This window comes from Elgaria multicarinata, chromosome 7 (genome assembly GCF_023053635.1).
Source record: "Elgaria multicarinata webbii isolate HBS135686 ecotype San Diego chromosome 7, rElgMul1.1.pri, whole genome shotgun sequence".
Taxonomy (NCBI): domain Eukaryota; kingdom Metazoa; phylum Chordata; class Lepidosauria; order Squamata; family Anguidae; genus Elgaria; species Elgaria multicarinata.
The window spans coordinates 26,291,751-26,315,212 of record NC_086177.1 but is presented as its reverse complement, the minus strand read 5'-3'; positions in this window follow the sequence as shown (position 1 = coordinate 26,315,212).

The following is a 23,462-nucleotide window of genomic DNA, read 5'->3' as shown; positions in this document are numbered from 1 at the left end:
GGTTGGAACGTTCAGTTCAGCCAGTGCCCTCATAAAAACATCCCAGCCTTTAGGGGTGCGTTTGTTTGATAGGGCATGCGTTTGCATGGCTCCCTTAACCAAATCCATCATATTTGAACCAGATATAACATCTCCCTTGTACACAAAGGTACCTTTCTCATCCCATGAGGAAACAGCCTTGTTTTTCTTCATTTTGTTTAATAGGAGTCTTCCATGTTTTTTATATCTAGCTGGTAGGATGTCGAGTACTTCTTGGTAGACATGGTCAGAATCCCCGGGTGCATCATCCATGGGTGGCGTTGTATGTTCTATGGTCTGTGTTGTCTGCGGCAGAAATAAGTTTAGGGTTTCTTTCTCAGCCTCCCTCTGTCTCACATGTGTTAGATATTTTTGCAGCAAAGAATCATACTGTTTGGCTTTTTCATATTCAGTTAAACCCTGTCTGTTAAGAATGTTCTGCATTTCAACATCCAGAGAGTTTATTGTTGCACTCCTAATGTCCTCTTCCTTAGATTGGCCCTTTAGTTTTTCTAGTTGGTGGCTGGGGATCAAATACATCTTTTCAGCATACTCCATTAGCGACTGGTTAAAAGACCAGTGATCAGGGGGATTGCAAAACTTAGTAAGGGTCCAAGAAACCCACCAGATTGTTTCACCAGATACTTCTTCCTTCTCAGCGATATTTTCTTGTTACTCAACTTTTTAATAATGGCCCTCTTCTTTCTTAATACACGTACCTGCTGAGGAGATAGAGGTATGTTGCCTTTTAAAGTATTGAGGGCTATTTCCGCGATGGCGGCGACCAGGTCATCAGAAGCCGAACATAAAATAGCTTTTCTCTGACGCGGAGAGGCCTTAATAAGATGTTTTAAGAGAAACAGATTTCTTTTTACACGGACTGACATGTTGCCTTCCAGTCGGTCTGTACATCAATATTTAGTACAACACTAAAGGCGACGCTTTTTGTTACCCCCTGCAGTTTTTTTCATAGTGTACACTACTGGGAGGTCTGGTGGGAAAAGACCTGTTCTTAGTCTATAAGATTCAGGGGTAGTGGCATTTAAATCCACCACCAGATAACCATAAGGTTTGCTTGTAGAATCTGCAAAAGCTTCCATGAAGAATTGATTGTTTTGAGGATACATTTGACGAGCTAAAGTCGCAATTTGTAATTTATCTCTAGGGTTTTTGAACAGTACCATATATTTGGCATTTAGGCTGATGGTACGGTTGTTTTTTCCCTTGCAGAAAATATTCTGTGTGATGAAAAATACACTCAAATTCCGGTGATGTACGTACTGAGTAAAGGCCTTTTCAACTTCGCTATTATCAGACGCAGACAGCATGAGATCATCTATCACCAAAAAATTTACTTTATTGGGGGGTAACAAATCAGGATCATCAAGTTTCTCAGGCAGACCCTCCACAAAATGGATAAATGAGTATTTACACAAGAGATTTTTGTACAAAGGTTGCCAACAACCATAACACCATACAATATTTTCAGGTACCACAGAAAACACATTATGAGCATTGTCCAGCATATTTTTGATAAAAAAACTTTTCCCACAGTTGCTAGGACCGGCCAAAATAGCTGAAAAAGGATGCAGCCACCGTGTATCCATATTCAAAAACCATAAGGTAGAGTGTTAAACCCTTCAGTAATAACTCTTTTGTCGTATACCACTTTTTGAGTTTTTTTAAGAGTCTTTGATTCAAGGGACCAATTGGCTTTGTGCCTTACAATCCCTGGCTGTTGCACAACAATTTCATGAGTCGGCCCCTGGTCCCTGTCTGAGACGTATGCAAAAACCAGGTCTTTGAGACTGTCGAAATTAATTTTTTCACAATTAGCCGTGTTCAATGTGATCCCTTTGATTTTGAGAAAAGCTTTTCCTTTAGAATTTTTAAAACCATAAGATTTTGGACCTGCTGACACATACTCTGTGATAAAATCATCTGCGGGTATTTCACTTGTGAGGTCTCCTAAATAATCACCTAGGGGCGGTACCCACTCTCCAGGACGACTGACAAAAATCACAGAATCTGTGTCATGGTATAAGCACCGCTCTTGCAATCGGTCTAACACTTTGTACAGTTCAAGACGCGCATATGCCGTTGTAAATGCGGCTATAAACACGTTCTTCCTGCCTGTAACCGTGGGTCGTGTTACAGAATGTTTCCAGGACACACAGACAGCCTCGTCATCAATAACCCTGTCGAAAATCTGGCTTGCCTCAACTGGAGAACGGATCTGTAAAATCCTTATCAATGGTGTAATTTCATTTTTCATCCGTTCTTGGATTTTAGAGGTTGCTTTCTGTATGTCCGCGAGGTTCATGCATCCATTTGTTTGTCCATTATACAAGGTCAAATATTCATGTACTAGCCTAGCTGTTTGCCCATCCATGCTGCTGCAGACCAATGTTAGAAATAAGTATACATGGTGGCGGGCTTGCCCCTACATGTCTGCGTATGTATAAACTAACCGGCTTATCAAAAACCATGTTTCATGTATAGATATCCCCAGCGACAAATTAAGTGAAAAAATGGATAACAATATACGATCGGGACCACTCCAAAATCAGGATGATAAAGACTGGGGTAAGTTATTTTTTGTGTTTTAAAATATTTTAAGGTAATAACATGTAGCTGCTTCTGAAATATGGGTTGCTGTTGTTTTTACAGATGATTTCGCAATAACTAAGACCTCTTTAAAAAGGCCTGTGGTTGTGTCATCTCAGGATGCATTGAGGGGGTCAGGTAATAGTTATCTATGTGTAGGTGTGTGTGTGTGTGGTAAATACCAAATATTTTACAATACATCCTTGCATAAATGAAAACATCTTTATTATTGTTTGTTTGCTTTTAGAAAAAAACTCAACTGTTCAGGAGCCAGAGTATAAGAAAGCCACCCATAAGGCTAAACATCATGTCAAAATACAGACAGATAAAGGTACAGTCTACTATTGTTGCAGAAGATTTCGCAATAAGTAAGACTCTTTTTTAAAAAGACCAAGACAGTAGCAGCGGTGTCACAGTGTAGATAAATAAAATGTGTTAAGGATGATTGTACATAGTTAATGTAGATGTCTTTTGTTTGTTTGCTTTTAGAAAAAAACTCAACTGTTCAGGAGCCAGAGTATAAGAAAGCCACCCATAAGGCTAAACATCATGTCAAAATACAGACAGATAAAGGTACAGTCTACTATTGTTGCAGAAGATTTCGCAATAAGTAAGACTCTTTTTAAAAAGACCAAGACAGTAGCAGCGGTGTCACAGTGTAGATAAATAAAATGTGTTAAGGATGATTGTACATAGTTAATGTAGATGTCTTTTGTTTTTTCAGAGATGAAAAATACGGCTGTGAAAAGAGCTCGCTCAGAACCTGACGGTGTTGGGGGTCCAAAAACAAAAAAGCAGCGAAATGAAGACCCTCTAGTCTTACCAACTTTTGAATATCTTCGAGGGTTGACTGTCACAGAACTTGCAGCCTGGGTTGAATCAGCATTTGAAATTGCACAGCAAGGAGGTGACCTGTTGGTACAGAGAGCTATGGAACTCACCGCCCGTGGTCGTGGGGGTTCCGTCATAAATTCTCAGAATATTAAAAAACATCAAAGTTACGCGCGGCCGAACCATACATTTTTCAAACATGTGCAAGTAGGGGGTGGTCAGAGGTTTTGGAAAAGGGGGGCTCTGAGAAAGGGCTTTTACAAACGTCTGCCATATTGGAGGGCTAGGGTGTGTAAAATATTAAACAGAGCTAAAAAAACACTTGTGACACGTAAAAAGCAAAGACAAACCTCACCACCAATTTCTGAAACAGATCCAGAGGCTGAGTCTTCAGAGATATATCACTCCCTACCCCCCACACCCTCTTGTGAAGCAGACAGCGATACGTTAGGGGTGTCCCAACCCATCCAGGACTCAGAGGGTTCAGAGGAACAACCACAGGTATATGCAGAGCGTGTGAGGCGTTGGGAGTACGAGAGGGGCCAGTACAGGGCCCTACACATAGGGGAAGAATTCAGATTTGTTAATCTAGACCGTATAACTTCATTTTCCCAGGCTGTTAGGGCCCTATACGATGCTATACAACAAATCCTCAATGACGTCAGCCGGAGATATTCACCAGGGGATTTGCTTTTTACGTGTCACAAGTGTTTTTTTAGCTCTGTTTAATATTTTACACACCCTAGCCCTCCAATATGGCAGACGTTTGTAAAAGCCCTTTCTCAGAGCCCCCCTTTTCCAAAACCTCTGACCACCCCCTACTTGCACATGTTTGAAAAATGTATGGTTCGGCCGCGCGTAACTTTGATGTTTTTTAATATTCTGAGAATTTATGACGGAACCCCCACGACCACGGGCGGTGAGTTCCATAGCTCTCTGTACCAACAGGTCACCTCCTTGCTGTGCAATTTCAAATGCTGATTCAACCCAGGCTGCAAGTTCTGTGACAGTCAACCCTCGAAGATATTCAAAAGTTGGTAAGACTAGAGGGTCTTCATTTCGCTGCTTTTTTGTTTTTGGACCCCCAACACCGTCAGGTTCTGAGCGAGCTCTTTTCACAGCCGTATTTTTCATCTCTGAAAAAACAAAAGACATCTACATTAACTATGTACAATCATCCTTAACACATTTTATTTATCTACACTGTGACACCGCTGCTACTGTCTTGGTCTTTTTAAAAAGAGTCTTACTTATTGCGAAATCTTCTGCAACAATAGTAGACTGTACCTTTATCTGTCTGTATTTTGACATGATGTTTAGCCTTATGGGTGGCTTTCTTATACTCTGGCTCCTGAACAGTTGAGTTTTTTTCTAAAAGCAAACAAACAAAAGACATCTACATTAACTATGTACAATCATCCTTAACACATTTTATTTATCTACACTGTGACACCGCTGCTACTGTCTTGGTCTTTTTAAAAAAGAGTCTTACTTATTGCGAAATCTTCTGCAACAATAGTAGACTGTACCTTTATCTGTCTGTATTTTGACATGATGTTTAGCCTTATGGGTGGCTTTCTTATACTCTGGCTCCTGAACAGTTGAGTTTTTTTCTAAAAGCAAACAAACAATAATAAAGATGTTTTCATTTATGCAAGGATGTATTGTAAAATATTTGGTATTTACCACACACACACACACCTACACATAGATAACTATTACCTGACCCCCTCAATGCATCCTGAGATGACACAACCACAGGCCTTTTTAAAGAGGTCTTAGTTATTGCGAAATCATCTGTAAAAACAACAGCAACCCATATTTCAGAAGCAGCTACATGTTATTACCTTAAAATATTTTAAAACACAAAAAATAACTTACCCCAGTCTTTATCATCCTGATTTTGGAGTGGTCCCGATCGTATATTGTTATCCATTTTTTCACTTAATTTGTCGCTGGGGATATCTATACATGAAACATGGTTTTTGATAAGCCGGTTAGTTTATACATACGCAGACATGTAGGGGCAAGCCCGCCACCATGTATACTTATTTCTAACATTGGTCTGCAGCAGCATGGATGGGCAAACAGCTAGGCTAGTACATGAATATTTGACCTTGTATAATGGACAAACAAATGGATGCATGAACCTCGCGGACATACAGAAAGCAACCTCTAAAATCCAAGAACGGATGAAAAATGAAATTACACCATTGATAAGGATTTTACAGATCCGTTCTCCAGTTGAGGCAAGCCAGATTTTCGACAGGGTTATTGATGACGAGGCTGTCTGTGTGTCCTGGAAACATTCTGTAACACGACCCACGGTTACAGGCAGGAAGAACGTGTTTATAGCCGCATTTACAACGGCATATGCGCGTCTTGAACTGTACAAAGTGTTAGACCGATTGCAAGAGCGGTGCTTATACCATGACACAGATTCTGTGATTTTTGTCAGTCGTCCTGGAGAGTGGGTACCGCCCCTAGGTGATTATTTAGGAGACCTCACAAGTGAAATACCCGCAGATGATTTTATCACAGAGTATGTGTCAGCAGGTCCAAAATCTTATGGTTTTAAAAATTCTAAAGGAAAAGCTTTTCTCAAAATCAAAGGGATCACATTGAACACGGCTAATTGTGAAAAAATTAATTTCGACAGTCTCAAAGACCTGGTTTTTGCATACGTCTCAGACAGGGACCAGGGGCCGACTCATGAAATTGTTGTGCAACAGCCAGGGATTGTAAGGCACAAAGCCAATTGGTCCCTTGAATCAAAGACTCTTAAAAAAACTCAAAAAGTGGTATACGACAAAAGAGTTATTACTGAAGGGTTTAACACTCTACCTTATGGTTTTTGAATATGGATACACGGTGGCTGCATCCTTTTTCAGCTATTTTGGCCGGTCCTAGCAACTGTGGGAAAAGTTTTTTTATCAAAAATATGCTGGACAATGCTCATAATGTGTTTTCTGTGGTACCTGAAAATATTGTATGGTGTTATGGTTGTTGGCAACCTTTGTACAAAAATCTCTTGTGTAAATACTCATTTATCCATTTTGTGGAGGGTCTGCCTGAGAAACTTGATGATCCTGATTTGTTACCCCCCAATAAAGTAAATTTTTTGGTGATAGATGATCTCATGCTGTCTGCGTCTGATAATAGCGAAGTTGAAAAGGCCTTTACTCAGTACGTACATCACCGGAATTTGAGTGTATTTTTCATCACACAGAATATTTTCTGCAAGGGAAAAAACAACCGTACCATCAGCCTAAATGCCAAATATATGGTACTGTTCAAAAACCCTAGAGATAAATTACAAATTGCGACTTTAGCTCGTCAAATGTATCCTCAAAACAATCAATTCTTCATGGAAGCTTTTGCAGATTCTACAAGCAAACCTTATGGTTATCTGGTGGTGGATTTAAATGCCACTACCCCTGAATCTTATAGACTAAGAACAGGTCTTTTCCCACCAGACCTCCCAGTAGTGTACACTATGAAAAAAACTGCAGGGGGTAACAAAAAGCGTCGCCTTTAGTGTTGTACTAAATATTGATGTACAGACCGACTGGAAGGCAACATGTCAGTCCGTGTAAAAAGAAATCTGTTTCTCTTAAAACATCTTATTAAGGCCTCTCCGCGTCAGAGAAAAGCTATTTTATGTTCGGCTTCTGATGACCTGGTCGCCGCCATCGCGGAAATAGCCCTCAATACTTTAAAAGGCAACATACCTCTATCTCCTCAGCAGGTACGTGTATTAAGAAAGAAGAGGGCCATTATTAAAAAGTTGAGTAACAAGAAAATATCGCTGAGAAGGAAGAAGTATCTGGTGAAACAATCTGGTGGGTTTCTTGGACCCTTACTAAGTTTTGCAATCCCCCTGATCACTGGTCTTTTAACCAGTCGCTAATGGAGTATGCTGAAAAGATGTATTTGATCCCCAGCCACCAACTAGAAAAACTAAAGGGCCAATCTAAGGAAGAGGACATTAGGAGTGCAACAATAAACTCTCTGGATGTTGAAATGCAGAACATTCTTAACAGACAGGGTTTAACTGAATATGAAAAAGCCAAACAGTATGATTCTTTGCTGCAAAAATATCTAACACATGTGAGACAGAGGGAGGCTGAGAAAGAAACCCTAAACTTATTTCTGCCGCAGACAACACAGACCATAGAACATACAACGCCACCCATGGATGATGCACCCGGGGATTCTGACCATGTCTACCAAGAAGTACTCGACATCCTACCAGCTAGATATAAAAAACATGGAAGACTCCTATTAAACAAAATGAAGAAAAACAAGGCTGTTTCCTCATGGGATGAGAAAGGTACCTTTGTGTACAAGGGAGATGTTATATCTGGTTCAAATATGATGGATTTGGTTAAGGGAGCCATGCAAACGCATGCCCTATCAAACAAACGCACCCCTAAAGGCTGGGATGTTTTTATGAGGGCACTGGCTGAACTGAACGTTCCAACCTCAGTAGTGGGCAACCCTGCTAACAGAGAAGCTTTGGATGAGCTAAAATCCCCCAAGAGCCTTACAACAACAACAGTTCACACACCTATCCTTTCTCACAGAAGTGCTAAAAAGCAAAGGCAACGCAATGCCCCTGCATGGATCAACTTATGATTTTTCTTTTTACAAAACAGGCAAACACTAATGTTTTTTTAAAAAATAAATCACTTTTATTATACCTACTGCATGAAGTATTGATATTTTCTTTTCTGAATAACATGTACGACACGGTTTAAAAACGGTTCATGTACTGGTTTCAGGAGTGTATTTAATGTTTTCAAGGCGTTGTGTGACCTCCCAATTTTTGTAATTAATATCAAAATTTGATCAACGTGCTTTGGTGTGAGAACAAGACAGTTTAAACTGTAACCGATTAGAATGACAACATGTAATATGCTTTTAAAACTGATTTTCCCACATACAATTCGCAATTTTCTAGATATGACACTTTTGGGCCAGACTAGACACTCGTGTGCAGATTGCCCAGGCGCCTTCAAAGTACACCCCATGCAGGTTTCATGCAGGTACTGGTTTAAACAATGTCTCAAAATTGCAAAAACTGTAGATCGCACTAGCATATCCATAGCTTTGCGTCTCATTCGTGGAGAGGTATAAGCTATTTCACTAGCTTGCAGCCCGAGAATCTCACACATGTGGACGGGTCCTGTTTGACCAGCTGTAAGATTAAAATCCTGAAAAAATAATTATAAGATGGTGGTTAGTATATTAAAGATACACATCAGAGTTTTCAGTCTAAAATTATAGAATTAATCACACACCTCTATTTCAGCATTTCCATTTGAAGACATATTTATCAAGGCCGAAACTGGGGGGACCTCTGAACTTTCTGTGTTGGGTGTTTTCACAGCGGATGCCTATAAATAGAACATGTATGAGGGCCTTTATACCACAGGTAAGTATTGCACAGAGACGGATAGATTGATTTTTGATTACCTCAAGGTTCTCTGCAGAAATTACTTCTAAGACGCTGTGCCACATTTGGAGTGTCTCAGGCTGATCCGTTTGTTCCATGTCTAGACGTTTACATGGGAGGAAAACATCATCTTCAGAACTAGAGCTGATATACCGTTTACGTGAGGCTTTATTCATTTTTCTGTTTTGATTCCTCAAGGGTGTCTGTGGAGGAACTGGTGAAGAGCCACTGGCGGAGGTTGGATTCGCCATCTTATTCATCTTTCTGTTTTGATTCCTCAGGGGGGTCTGTAGAGGCACTGTTGAAGATCCGCTGGCTGGGGTTGGATTCGCCATCTTCTCTATGCAGGAAAAACGTGTCTGGGCAGGCAAAATGGGGGGCTCCCTTCTATACGCGTCTAGAGCGAGGGGGTTGGCCTTACAGGACCACATGCACCCTCTAAAACCTCATCCTATTGGTCGAGGCCGGCCTTCCGCTTTCCGTGAGGGGTCACATGACCCCCTTTGGACCAATCAGCATCGAGATATCAATCTAGGGGGGATTTCTCCAATCCCGTAAGGGTTAGGGCTCTAAAACCCCTTCCTATTGGGCGAGCCCGGCCTTCCGCAATCCTAGAGGGGTCACATGACCCCCTTTGGACCAATCAACATCGAGATATCAATCTAGGGGGGATTTCTCCAATCCCGTAAGGGTTAGGGCTCTAAAACCCCTTCCTATTGGTCGAGCCCGGCCTTCCGCAATCCTAGAGGGGTCACATGACCCCCTTTGGACCAATCAACATCGAGATATCAATCTAGGGGGGATTTCTCCAATCCCGTAAGGGTTAGGGCTCTAAAACCCCTTCCTATTGGTCGAGGGGGGTCTGACGCAACCCTAGAGGGGTCACATGACCCCGCTGGGGTCATGTGATCCATGTCAGGTGACCACTCTTTCCGGAGGAGGGACTTCCGGAGGCGGGACTTCCGTCTAAGGCGGGACTTCCGGTCTAAAAGGGGAGGGGCACCTGTCAGGGGGCGGGGCTTAGGAGTTTGATGGATGGTCATACTTGTACTACTTAGGCTTACTGCCTCTGATACTGGAGGTAGCACATAGCCATCAGGACTTGTAGCCATTGATAACCTTCTACTTCAGGAATTTATCCAATTTACCAGTTGCCCCCATCTTATTTATTTATTTATTACATTTTTATACCACCCAATAGCTGAAAGTTTCTGGGCAGTTCACAAAAAACAGCCTCAGGTCTAGTTTCTTAAGAATCAAAAAGACAAGGCTGGGAAAAATATACTTTTTCTCATCCTCATTATTAATGAATTAGAAATACTAGCACATTAATTCAAAAGCCCTTATGGTGTCATTAGGCAGGGTGAGGTGGCTGCCACAGGGGGAGGTGCAACTTGTGGACCTTCAGATGTTTTGACCTACAACTCCCATTACCCTTCACCATTGGCTATGCTGGCTAGAGTCGATGGGGGCTGTAGGATGAAACAATAGTGGCAGCCCGCTCCACCCATTCCTCTTGACCTCCCTGGCTGGTCCCCTTTGTTGGAAGACAGAGCTCTGTAGGTGCTGCATGGTCTGCCCTTCTCCCCTTAAACTAGCTTGCTGTCCTCAGTTGTGGTGGAGGATGACAACCAATCGCCAGTGTTGAAATAAGATTTGATTGTGCTGCTTCTGGGGGAGAAATGCTGGACCATCAAGGGTGAGCTATTCCACCTGCTCCCCTCCCTCCCCCCTCCACCTGGAGACTTTAAAGCAAGGCAGGAGCTGAAGGCTGGGGAGTGCTGCTTCTGGGGGAGAAATGCTGGACCATCAAGGGTGAGCTATTCCACCTGCTCCCCTCCCTCCCCCCTCCACCTGGAGATTTTAAAGCAAGGCAGGAGCTGAAGGCTGGGGAGTGCTGCTTCTGGGGGAGAAATGCTGGACCATCAAGGGTGAGCTATTCCACCTGCTCCCCTCCCCCCCACCTGGAGACATTAAAGCAAGGCTGGAGCTGAAGGCTTTTTTTCCTTTACCTGGTTTGTTTTGCTGTACATGCGTGTTTAGTATATTTTGAATATTGTGATATTGTTTTGTACATTGTTAAATATTGTTGTAGTTTTTAATTTTTGTAAACCGCCCAGAGAGCTTCGGCTATTGGGCGGTATAAAAATGCAATAAATGAAAATGAAAAATGAAAAAATGAAATGATTGTCCAGTGGTCTTCTCTATGTGGAATGGAGAGGAGGCCATCTTGCAATTCACCTCAGGCAGCAAAATGTCTTGGGCCAGCACTGCTTCTTGCTGAAGCTCCAATTGTTTGATCATGGCAGACATGCAGGTAGAAGTTTGTATCTGACCTAACCCACTACCTTTTCAGTAGAACTTAAACATAAACCACTGGTGCTACACTTCTCAGAATCAACTAGAAAGCAAATAACTGGAATGCTAAACACTGTGCCTTTTGCATGGCAATTGCCTCTTCCTGCTAACTGACTAACAGACTTGGTAGGAAGCTAAATACATATATCAGAGTTCTCAGAGTTTCAGCCGGCATTTCTAACTCACCTCGGAAAAGTGCACAGCATGTTCTTTGGTTTCATAAAAATGCTACAAGCATTTTACCTCTCAAGACAGTAATAACCCCCTAACAAAACAGCATTAATAGTCTAGGAGAAATACATTAACATTTACTGGAGACATGAAATCAACAACCTCAGCTGGCCATGGGATGAAAGATTGAAAACAGGTGGTTTAAAACAGCAAAGTCACAAAATCAAAGAGAATCATGAAGTAATACAGAAGCTCTAGGGTTGTCCATTGTCATACATATTATGAGCAGAACAGTGTGTACAGTCCTGGTTGAAGCAGAACATTCTCAGGCAAGGTAACTGTGGTGCTACCACACAATTGATTATCTCTGGATTAGTATGTCTGGTAAGTAGAGAATATTAGAACTGAGTGGGTGTGGTTTATGATGTCATAGGTAGGGGGGAAAGAGGAGAATATAAGGAGTGTGTTGGGAGTTTGTGGAGAGGAGGGTTTTTAGGGTTTGTTTTCTTGTGGTTTTTATTTGTAAAGTAAGAAGAGTTTAGATTCTAGGGATTTAGGATTGTTGTAAAGAGAGAGAGGTGGTAGGTGTGTAGAGTTTAGATTAGGCAGGATTGAAAGTATTCTATTTTTATTTAAAGTCTTTAAATAACTATAAACTTATTATTATTTTGTTAGCTACCAAATGCCACATGTCAGCTTGGCATGATTTACCTGCCTTACAGTTATTAAACACCCACCCCATATTATAGCCACAGTATATTTAGAGCAGATCCAGTATTAAACCTGTTTCCCTCATAGCTTGGGGAAACATTTTAATTAACCCTCCCTCAGGTTTTCAAGTGGTGGTGCATGGCTTGAGAAGGGTTTTGCGAAGGGCCTAGTGTAAGGGTTTGTTATGTCGTAGCAACCCAAGGTCTGCAGGAAGGAAAGAATGGATTATGCAAATTGATTGCCTTAGTTGGTATAATCTAATCCAATTTTACTTGGAGTAATCTTGAAATGGTTGCCTTGGCATCAGAATTTCAGGTATGTTGTAAAACATAGTTTTTCACTGGAGAACCTGCCTCTGTATCCAACCCAATTTAATTTGTGTGTTCCTAAACCATGTAGGAAATAAACTCCACACCGACCCACCCCAACAAATTGGCTATAGTGCCAATATTTTACAAAGGTCATTTTCAGGTTATTATTTTGCTGAAAATGAGATTTGTATTGATCTATAAAGTTACGTTCACTGTGCTCTTTGGCTATACCCCTTCAAAATAATGGAGGCACCAATCAATTTCACATGCCCCTCAGTAAACATTGGTTGGGCTCAGCCATCAAGAGTTCCCGCCAGTTTTCAATCTTCCTGATTTAGGACAACAGCTTTCTTGCATAACTTTCCTCCCTTTTCAATGCTGCATAGAGGTGGTGTCCCTACATTCTACAGAGGACAATCTGGCCTGCCCATATGCAAAAGAATAAATGGGCACATATCTAACTTTCAGAAATGGCAATATTCAAAAACCAATGGGGAGACACTTCAGCCTTCTAGGACATGCTGTCACTGATCTTAAGCTGGCCATTCTTAAGATCAGTGGTACAACTCTGTCATCTATTGCTTGAACAGGGGCAGAGGGTGTTTTTTTTTTTTAAATCAGACTTGACCCTGGGGGAGCTAGGGGTGGCGACAGCTGACAGAAAGCTCTGGCGTGGGCTGGTCTATGAAGTCACAAAGAGTCAGAAGCGACTGAACGAATAAACAACAACAACAAAACATGTGATAATCATCTCACCAATGCAAGGTTGTCTGTGTTATCACCCAAGAACTGATTTGTGAGTGGCCACTGTCTGTCATCAGAACAATGGTCCACAAAAGAACATGTGGGTGTAAGGACATCTACATTTGGAGACCCTCAAAATGTAAAAGTTACTCTTACACAAAACCCCTGCCACTATTATTCTGAAATTTGGCAAGCTCCATACAATTATGCCATGAAATACAAAAGTTAGAGGCAGTTCCCTTTTAATGTACATGTGAACATAGCACAAAGTTGCCAGTACCTATTGTTCTGACATTTGGCATGCATAATCCCTTCCTAAATTGTGGTTATGCCTGCAGCTATCATTATCTTCTGACCAAGAGAAAAATATATAGCCTTTTTTGGACTTTCTTTGAAGCTTCATATTTTCTATCCTCAACTTGGGTTTGGTACCAAGTTGAAATGGGCAGACTCTGGCTTGATTGGAGCCAAATTGGGCTTTGAGTTGAAGCTGTGGGTTGGTGCAAACTTCTAATATTTTATGTGCTTGTAACTTGATATAATATTTCATGCATCTGATGAAGTAGACTGTTGTCTAAGGCCAGATCTACACCTAGTATCAAATCATTACAATCTCATCATGAGAGCCAGTGTGGTAAAGTGGCTAGGGTGTTGGACTGAGAGTCAGGAGATCCAGGTTCTAGTCCCCACTTGGCCATGGAAACCCACTGGGTGAAATTATTATTATTATTATTATTATTATTAATTTATTTATTTATATAGCACCATCAATGTACATGGTCCTGTACAGAGTAAAACAGTAAATAGCAAGACCCTGCCGCATAGGCTTACATTCTAATAAAACCATAATAAAACAATAAGGAGGGGAAGAGAAAGCAAACAGGCACAGGGTAGGGTAAACAGGCACTGGGTAGGGTAATTTGTGCCAGTCACAGACTCTCAGCCCAACCAACCTCACAGCGTTGTTGTTGTGAGGATAAAATGGAGAGAAGGATTATGTATGCTGCCTTGGGTTCCTTGGAGGAAAAAGGCAGGATATAAATGTAATAAATAATAACACTATATCCTTCTTGTGCATTCATATCTCATGGGATACAAAATGACATTTGTTGTGGCATTTTGGATAATGTGGAATAAAAAACATGAAATAATACTATGAAAGCAGTGTATGTAATGTGTCCCAATGGTTATCAGTGCACTTCAATACCACTTTAAAGCAGTAGTGTAGATCTCCTTTAAGAAAGCTTAAGACTTAATAAATTTGTTCATCTTTAAGCTGCTCCAATACTTTTTTGGTATCTCAGTGTTATTCTTTTTCCCTTTTTATGGCAAAATGTATAAGAATATATATATCTATATATATCTATATATATCTATATATAGATATATATATCTGTCTGTCTTTCTCTGTGTGTGTGTGTGTGTTCTTTCACTTATATATAAGCTCAGCAAACAGCAAACCATAATCATTTAACACTCCAAGGGGGAGGGAAGGGTTAATTTGCTAGAGCAGGTATCAAGAAGAGCACATTTCACTCTGTAAAAGCTATTCTCACTCTAATACACGAGGAACCAGGTGAACACAGGTCTAGCTTGAAACATAAATGCGTTTTCAACTATGCCACTCATTATAGTTAACTAGTTACCATTTGTATAACAAGACTTTTATCTAAATATTCTTCTATATCAAGAGCCAGACCAGACTAGACTGAGTGGGTCAAGCCGCATTATGTAGTTTGAAGCGGGAGGTGGGGACACTTTAGATAATGTCAGTAGTTAGGTCTCACATTTTTTCTTCATTTGCCTTGGAGAACTGCTGTGAAGAAGATTTTTTGAAATCTGTAGCCTAAACTGGGGCCCATAGGTTCATACTGTGCTTGATTCCCACATCTACTGGTCATTCCTACCTGCTCCACCCCACTCCTCAGCAGACATTGCCCTGCTTATGAGGAAGGACAAACAGCTGACTACAGCCTAAGGTTTTTCCATAGTGGCATTTCTTATAGGGTGGCCACTTATGAATCTCCCAAAAAGAGAAAATGCATCACCAAAAAAGGAGAACCAAACAGGGCACAAATCTGCATAACATTTATGCATGCAAATTTGGAAATAATTATTATAATTTAAATTTAAAAAACAATGACCAGTTGACCTGGCTGCTAACTGTTGATGGGCAATGGTCAGAATAGAAGAGGTATGCTGGATTCTGGACAGTGGCCAATCAGTTTACAAGAGGTAGCATATAGCCATCAGGACTAGTAGCCATCGATAGCCATTTCCTCCAGGAATTTTATAGCCATCCAAATTGGTGGCCATCACTATGTCTTGTAGCAAATTCCATAGTTTAACTGTGTGCATTTTAACTGCAACGTAACTTATGTGCAGTTCTTTATCTTTAAAGTGGAATTGGATAGGACAGCTTTTCAAAAAGAGGATGCCTTCAAACAGAGAAGAGTCTTCTGGCTGCCCTTTAAGTAGAGGACTGTGCTAGTAAAATAGGAATCATGACCATCCTAGAGCAGGTCCCAATTCGAGAGGACCACAGTGCAGGCCACTCCCCTGATTGGGCCACCACCTCCCTCTCCCTCTGGGCCCAACTCATGTCGCTATCCAGAAGGAGAGGGAAAGCTGAATAGAGAATGTCAATCCTTCTCCTTGGCCCTGTCACTGCAACAGCAGAGGCAGCAATAATGGAGGGGACATGCAGCATGGGCAGGAGGATTGAGCGTCACCAGGTGATTGAGAATGCCAATTTCATGATGCCAGCCCTGATGCAAGGCATTGTGGATGACAGACCATACTGCATATTACAAAGGAAGGCACAGAGCCAAACGAACACACCTGGGCACTTGGGTGTAGGAAGAGGTACAGTGGGGGTCCCACCCACTCCCAAGCACCTAGTAGGTGGCCAAAACCTTCACCTCGTCCAAGGTGCAGGGTCAAAACCCTGCATTTAATGGAGAAGGGAGGCCCACAAATATATTTTGTGTGACACAACAGCCAATAAAAGTGGAGGATAAGAAAATTAAGGCAGGTCTCAGCTTCCTCAGCAGCCATTCTAGGCATGTTCCAAGGTCTTCCTGTCTCCCCCTATTTCTTCTGGCTCACACAGCAATTTCTTCCCCAATGACGAAAAAGCTGTCCCAGTAATCAATGTGGAGGTTAGATCTCTATGACAGACAGCATGAAGGAAAGGTTCAGACCATTATTAAGTTCTCAAGCATGCGCAAGCTCCACCTCAACTGTATTATGGGCAGGCTGGGTAAAATACAGCCAATTTCTGCCACTGGCCCATGAGGAGCAATGATTCCCTGTCCCTTCTTCCCTGACTCCCAGGGCAGACATATTAAGTGCTGCAGGAGTTTCTATTAAATGGAGCAAAGGGTATGATGCCCAGCGCTGTATCACAGATTGGAATCCAGCCTTCCCAAGAAAGTAACGAGATCTGATTCCTGCAAAACTCTGAAGGAGTTTTGTTTTGAACACATTTACAGAAAATCAATGAAGGTTTTAGTTAAAGTAATAGCACCTAAGTTTGTTTGTGTTTTTTAATTTCTGTATCAGAATGAAAACTTTTCAAGATTTTGCTGCATTCAGGTAGTCATATTGTGCCAAAAGCTGAAGAACAGGGGGTGGGGAGGACTGTGTCAGATCACCTCGACCTATTTGCACTGAAATTAGAATGTCCTGTACAATAAAGTACATTTCAGCCCTTCCAAAATGACTAACACTATTTTCATGCATCAAAAAGCTATGAAAAGAGTGAATCCTACTGTCCATTAACTGCCAGTATGATTTATAGGGTGGCCACTCACGAATCACCAAAAAAGAGGGCAAAAGGAGATGGAGATGTGCATAAAATGTTCTTGGGCTAATTTAGATACAAATTTAGAAATAATTATTGTAACTTAAATAGAAACACAGGCCCTTTCTACACCTAAGGGTTATCCCAGGAAAATGGGAGGATCGTCCCTGCCTGTGCCTGGGATCCCCTGTGTGGCATTTGGATGCACAGGAATGATCCCGGGAGGATCCCGGGATACCCCATCAAATTTTTATTGTTACAATCAACAGACCATCAGAGATCCTGGGATATAGGGCTGGTGTAGATGTGCCCATAGTACATCTCACCATAGCGTGGAAGACTGCGGCCTGTGTGCTTGCCTGTTCAGTCAGTTGTCAATAGGGATGTGCTCCGCATCTAATCGGACCAGCGAATTAGAAGTGGAGCAGGGGGCTTCGCCTGCCCTTAAGGCAGAGGCGAAGAGGATTGGGGGGCCGGCGGAACGTGGTGAAGAGGATCGAGGTGAAGGCGGATCCTTCGCCTCGATCCGGAGCTCCGCCGGAAAGGTAAGTGGGGTTTACCGGCCCTGCCCTCCTCTCCCTTATCTGCCTCCGTCCGCGGTCCGTCGGTGTCTTCAATTGAGCCCGTGGTTCAACCAGGAAGTCTGGGCCGCCCTCCTCCCTTGGTCCCTTACCGGGCTCTGCCGCCGTCGCCACACGGGCCCCCCTCCCCCTTGGTCCCTTACCGGGCTCTGCCGCCATTGCCACACGGGCAGCGATGGCGGCAGGGCCCGGTAAACCTCCCGCCCTCCTCTCCCGGCCTTACCTGGCGCCACTCCCCTCCACTGCGGAGCTCCGATTCGGAGCCGGAGCTCTGCGGCGAAGAGGAGCGGAGTATGGGTGGAGCAGCGCGGAGTGGAGCGGGCCGACCCAAAATTTTCGGATCGGCCCGCGGGGCGGAGCGGGGGGTCCGTGCACACCCCTAGTTGTCAAGGTGCTAACTGCAGATGGTTCTCTAACTGCAAACCAGCATTGGACAAGATGGCGCATCAAACAGAGGACTGTCTTCAGGGGAGGATGGGACACATGGCCACCCTTTTCCATTTATTCCCATAGAATGTGTCTGTGTGTGACTAGTTGCACAGAACTGCTGCCTTTGTATTTTCAATGGTAACAATTTAGTACAAAGTGATATATTTATTTGTGGTAGTTCTCATAATACTCCTTCTTAATTCTAGAAGCCAGGTTCATCCCATGAAGCTGAATGGTGGAAGATTCAGGACAGATAAAAGGAAGTACTTCTTCACACATTGTATAAGTTAAACTATGGAATTCCCTTCTACAAGATGCAGTGATGTCCACTAATTTGGATGGTTTTAAAAGGGGGTTAGACTAGTCCAGATGGTTATGTGCTACCTCCAGTATCAGAGGCAGTATGTCTATGTACACCAGTTGCTGGGGAACATGGGTGTGTGTGTGTTCTGTTGCACTCATGTCCTGCTTGTGGGTTCCTGAGCAAAAGCTGGTTGGCCCCTGTGTGAACAGAAGTGTTGGATGAGATGGACCCTTGGTCTGATCCAGCATGGCTCTTCTTATGTTTGTATTTTGAAAAATATGTGAGAAATGGATTGAAAAAGGGATCATTTTCCTAAAATCTCTTAAGAACATGTAACATGGAATGAGCTCCCCAATGAAACCCGCCTGGCTCCAACCGTGGCATTTTTTCGGCACCTGGTAAAGACCACCCTTTACTCCCAGGCATCTAATGGTATATGATGGTACATCTATGCCTGCTCTTAGGGAGTATATTATTTATTTAAATTGCTTTTAGCTGTTTATGTTGTTTTAACTTTTGTGGGTTTTTTTTAATTGTTTATATTATGTTGTATTTTGTAAAGCTGTTGTATTTTCTTAATTGTTGTAAACAGCCCAGAGAGCTTTGGCTGTGGCGCAGTATGGAGATGATGATGATGATAGAATGTTTTAGCACTTTATTCTGTTAATGATGTTAACTTGGTTTTATGTGCTGGAATGGAGTTACACTTCGCTGTTAGTTTTGTAATATATTTATAGCCTATTGTACACTGCCCAGAGAATTTTGGCTCTTCTGAAACTATGGCTGTTAGCCATGAAAACCTATGGGAAATGCAAACAGCATAGTCAATATTTACAGCTGCCAGCCAAAAATATGTAGCTTGGCCTTTACCGCTTGCATCTAAATAGTTACTTATTGGTCACCTTTCTGTGAAAAGCAACACTGAAGGTACTGAATAATCAATATTAGAAACCCAAGCAATAAACAAGAAATATCAATATAATCTGAAGAGAACAATGTAGAAATTAAAACTATTTAAAAGGCACCAGTGGTTTTTTTTAAAAAAAGTTTTAGTTTTGTAACTAAAGGTTAGTAATGAAGAGGCATAGCGGGGACCTCCTAGGGGTCTGTTTCCAAAATTGTGGTGCCACAACAGAGAATGCCCTGTCCCAAGCCTTAATAGATTTTACTTCATGCAAAGAAGAAACCTTGAAGAAGTCTTCTCCAGCAGATTGCAACAAGCAAGAAGGTTCCAACCAGAAACCTAGGGTGGCCATATGGAAAGGAGGACAGGGCTCGTGTATCTTTAACAGTTGTATTGGAAAGGGAATTTCAGCAAGTGTCATTTGTATATATGAAGAACCTGGTGAAATTCCCTGTTCATCACATCATTTAAAGCTGTAGGAGCCCTGCCCTCTTTTGCATCTGGTCAAGAGAGTAGGGATCATGCAGCTTTAACTGTTGTGATGAAGAGGGAATTTCACCAGGTTCTTCATATATATACAAATGACACCCGCTGAAATTCCCTTTTTGATATAGCTGTTAAAGATACAGGAGCCCTGTCCTTCTTTCCATATGGTCACCCTAATTCCATAGCACTGCCTCCCACTATCTAAGGCAGGATCTACACTACTGTTTTATAACAGTTTTGTAGATCCTGCCTTGTTTGTTGACAACTGTTGGGGCCCATGACACATTTAATATACTGTTTTCAAACTGCTTTCAAAGTGTCATATCCTGATTGGTGTAGATCTGGCTCTAATCTCCGTCTTTCTCTGTCTCTATGTCAGGCCTGTTAGAACTAGTAGACTGATCCATTTGCCTGGGGTTTGGTATACTAACCAAGCTTGGTTTCTCTTTCATAACGTGTGTACGTGTGAGTGTTGAAAAATAAAGTCTGTAACTTTGGGTTTGAACAGTTCTTTGAGCCAAATTCCTTATCTCCTCTCACTTCTGAAGTAACTGCTTCCCAATGGTTGAAATATAGTGCATCAATCTGCTGTGTGCACACCACAACGAATGCAAAAGTCTGTTCATTCCCATGTCTGCCTTGACACATGTATGCATGTGAGTTCTTGTATGTGTGGGAACGGAGGACATGTGGCAACAGGCAAACTGAAATTAATATTTCACAGCCTGTCTTTATTGACATCAAGTCTGAATGGGGTTTGGGGCGGGGTTTTTTTTTGGGGGGGGGTAGTTTTTTTTAATTGCTTTACCTTTTTGCCAGTGCTCGTAACACTACATGGACAGTTTTTCTTCCTTACAGGCAGGTTTAAGTAGTTATCTGTTTCCCTGCTGAGTTCACACTGGCCACTCTGAATATAAGGGCTTCTAGGGGATGCATGGAGTTCAAACATAACCCATGCCTTAGAAAAATCAATGTTTGTAATCCTGGCAGCGGAAGAAGAAGAAGAAGAAGAAGAAGAAGAAGGTCAATTCTTTTTATTACAGTCAAGAGACCAATAAAACATATGAAAACATTTAAAATACATGGAATTAAAACAGAGTATGATTGCATGAAGCCTCCTTAAAGTTCTGTCCTAGAAGCAAAAGGAAGTCCTGCTCCTCATTCCCTGCAAGGGGAAAGGGCAAAGTTGGCTGTGCACTTGGCTGGCGTTTGCAGAAGCTCCTGCAGGTTTTGGCCAATCAATTTCAATTCCTTTTATTACAGACCAACAGACCAATAAAACATATAAAAGCATATAATAAATATTTAAAATACATGAAATTAAAAATTTCCTTTTGGCCATTTTTTTTCCAGTTAGTGCTGAATAATCTGTAATAATATATTTACTTTACAATTATAAAAAGGGTCTGATTGGGAGATTAAATAAGGCAAAAGTACACATTTTTAACAAACTGAAATGCAGCTATGGAGGGCTTGGATTTACTCAGAGCGTGGAGGGGATATTAACCTTTCTGACTTGCATCAGCCACAGTTTCCCAATTAAAATTGCCTCCCTCCTGTGGCCAATTGCTCTGGAAGGGGAAAAATAGTTACTAAGAGATTCACAAATTCAGTACCTCACCTGCATATGGTCCATTCCTGAAATATATTTACCACAGGACAGCCTCTTACATAATTGAGTGTGAGTATGGGAAAGATAGGATATAAATGATTAAATAACATAAATAAACTTCTTCTTCTTGCATAGAAACCTCTGCCAGAAAATACCCATCTACTGGCAATCAATTATAGCCTTTTTCACCTGTGCTTTTAAATTCTTCACTGTCAATTAAAGTATCAAACAGGGAGTCGTCTGAAGTGAACTCTCCATCTCTCCCTGCTTCACCCAGAACATTGTGGGTTTGAACCTTCACATGTTAAATAAGTTCCAATGAAACCCCACACCCATACCTTTTCTCTCATGCCATTTGTTGAAGACGATAGGATGTGAGAGGATTTAGATGAGATGGCGATGCACTTTCTGTACCATCAACTTTTGTAACATGATTTGTTACAGGGTTGGACTAGATAATTTGGCCCTTGGGGCAGAAAATCCAAATGGTGCCCTATCCTCACTTTAAAAAATTATTGTTATGGATGTACATTAAATTATAAATTGTATTCAAAAAAATCCATACTCGTTGTTCAAGTAAAGTAGGCTAAAAGATACTCTAACTTCAAATACAAACACCCCTCCCAAAATAAATTCTGTTGAAAAACCAGTAATTTACAAATTACCGTTTTTATATGCACAAAGTGCTGCTGTTCAATATATACTCTGTTTCTGTTTGGGGTATTGTTAGGTTGTCAGCTTTATACAATGACATTGTCTGCATTCCATACAAATAAATTTGACAGCATTGGCTAGGAGGTGGAGCATCATTTGATGCAAAATATTTTGATCATGGAGCTTCCAACAAGAAAGAATAAATGTCATCAGTCACGATTAGACACAACTTCATTAGTAGTCTCAGTCAGTCAGTCAATTGTATTGCATAAAACTAGGGGTGTGCACGGACCCCCACTCTGCTTCTCTTCCAGATCCGCGATTTGTGGATCGGGCCACTTCGCTCCGCCCCCGCTCCGCCTGTGTTCGCTCCGCTCCGCTGCGGAGCTCCGGATCCGGATCGGAGCTCCGCTTCCCCCCCCATAGGCTTGCATTAAGTTAAAAAAGTATACAACTTTTTTTCTGTGAAAGTTAGAAACCTCAAGTTTGGCACCATGATACCTCATGGGGGTATACACATGCACACCAAGAATCAAGGCAATCCCATCATCCCCTGATTTTTGGGGAATTTATGAAAATCGGGCACCCCATTCACACCCCTTTTGATAGCTCCGTCAATTTGCACGTTAGAAACCTCAAACTCACCACCATGATAGCTTATCCAGGGATACATATGCATGCCAAGACTCAAGGCAGTCCCATCATCCCCTGATTTTTGGGGAATTTATGAAAATCGGGCACCCCATTCACACTTCTTTCAATAGCTCTGTCAATTTGCACGTTAAAAAACTCAAACTCACCACCATGATAGCTTATCCAGGGATACACATGCATGCCAAGACTCAAGGCAGTCCCATTATCCCCTGATTTTTGGGGAATTTATGAAAATTGGGCACCCCATTTGCAGACGTGGACTGTTCTCTGACATTTGGACAGATAAAAAAAGGGAAGTGGGCACACTCACAGATGCCATCTAGACCCACAATCATGCCAAGGTACAAGGCAATCCCATCATCCCCTGATTTTTGGCAGAGCTTAAACCTGCAGACAGCTCAATGGGGCCATTTCAAAGGAAATCCCAAGATGCCATGAATTGGGGAATAGAGAAGAACCTAAATATGAATCTTCTTCCACACTTGAAAAATGGATTTGGAACTTTCAAAAGTCTAATTGAGCGCAGGAAGGACTTCTCCCCTGAGTCAAAGCCAGACACACAACATCCCTGCGAGGCGGGCAGGGGAGGAGAGAGGGAAGGCAGGCAGGCAGCAGACATTTCTGGGGCATAAGGAAGTGAGCCAAGGATAAGCCAGTAATGCATATAAAATGGAATAAATAAATAAATAAACAAACAAAGGAGGGGTGGAATTAAAAGCAGCAGTGTTGCTGAATAAACAACAAGAAGAACTTTTTTTAAAAGGCTATATCTGTCTTTTACCAGTAAGAGGGGGGGTGGACGTGCCCAAAGGGGGAAGCATCTG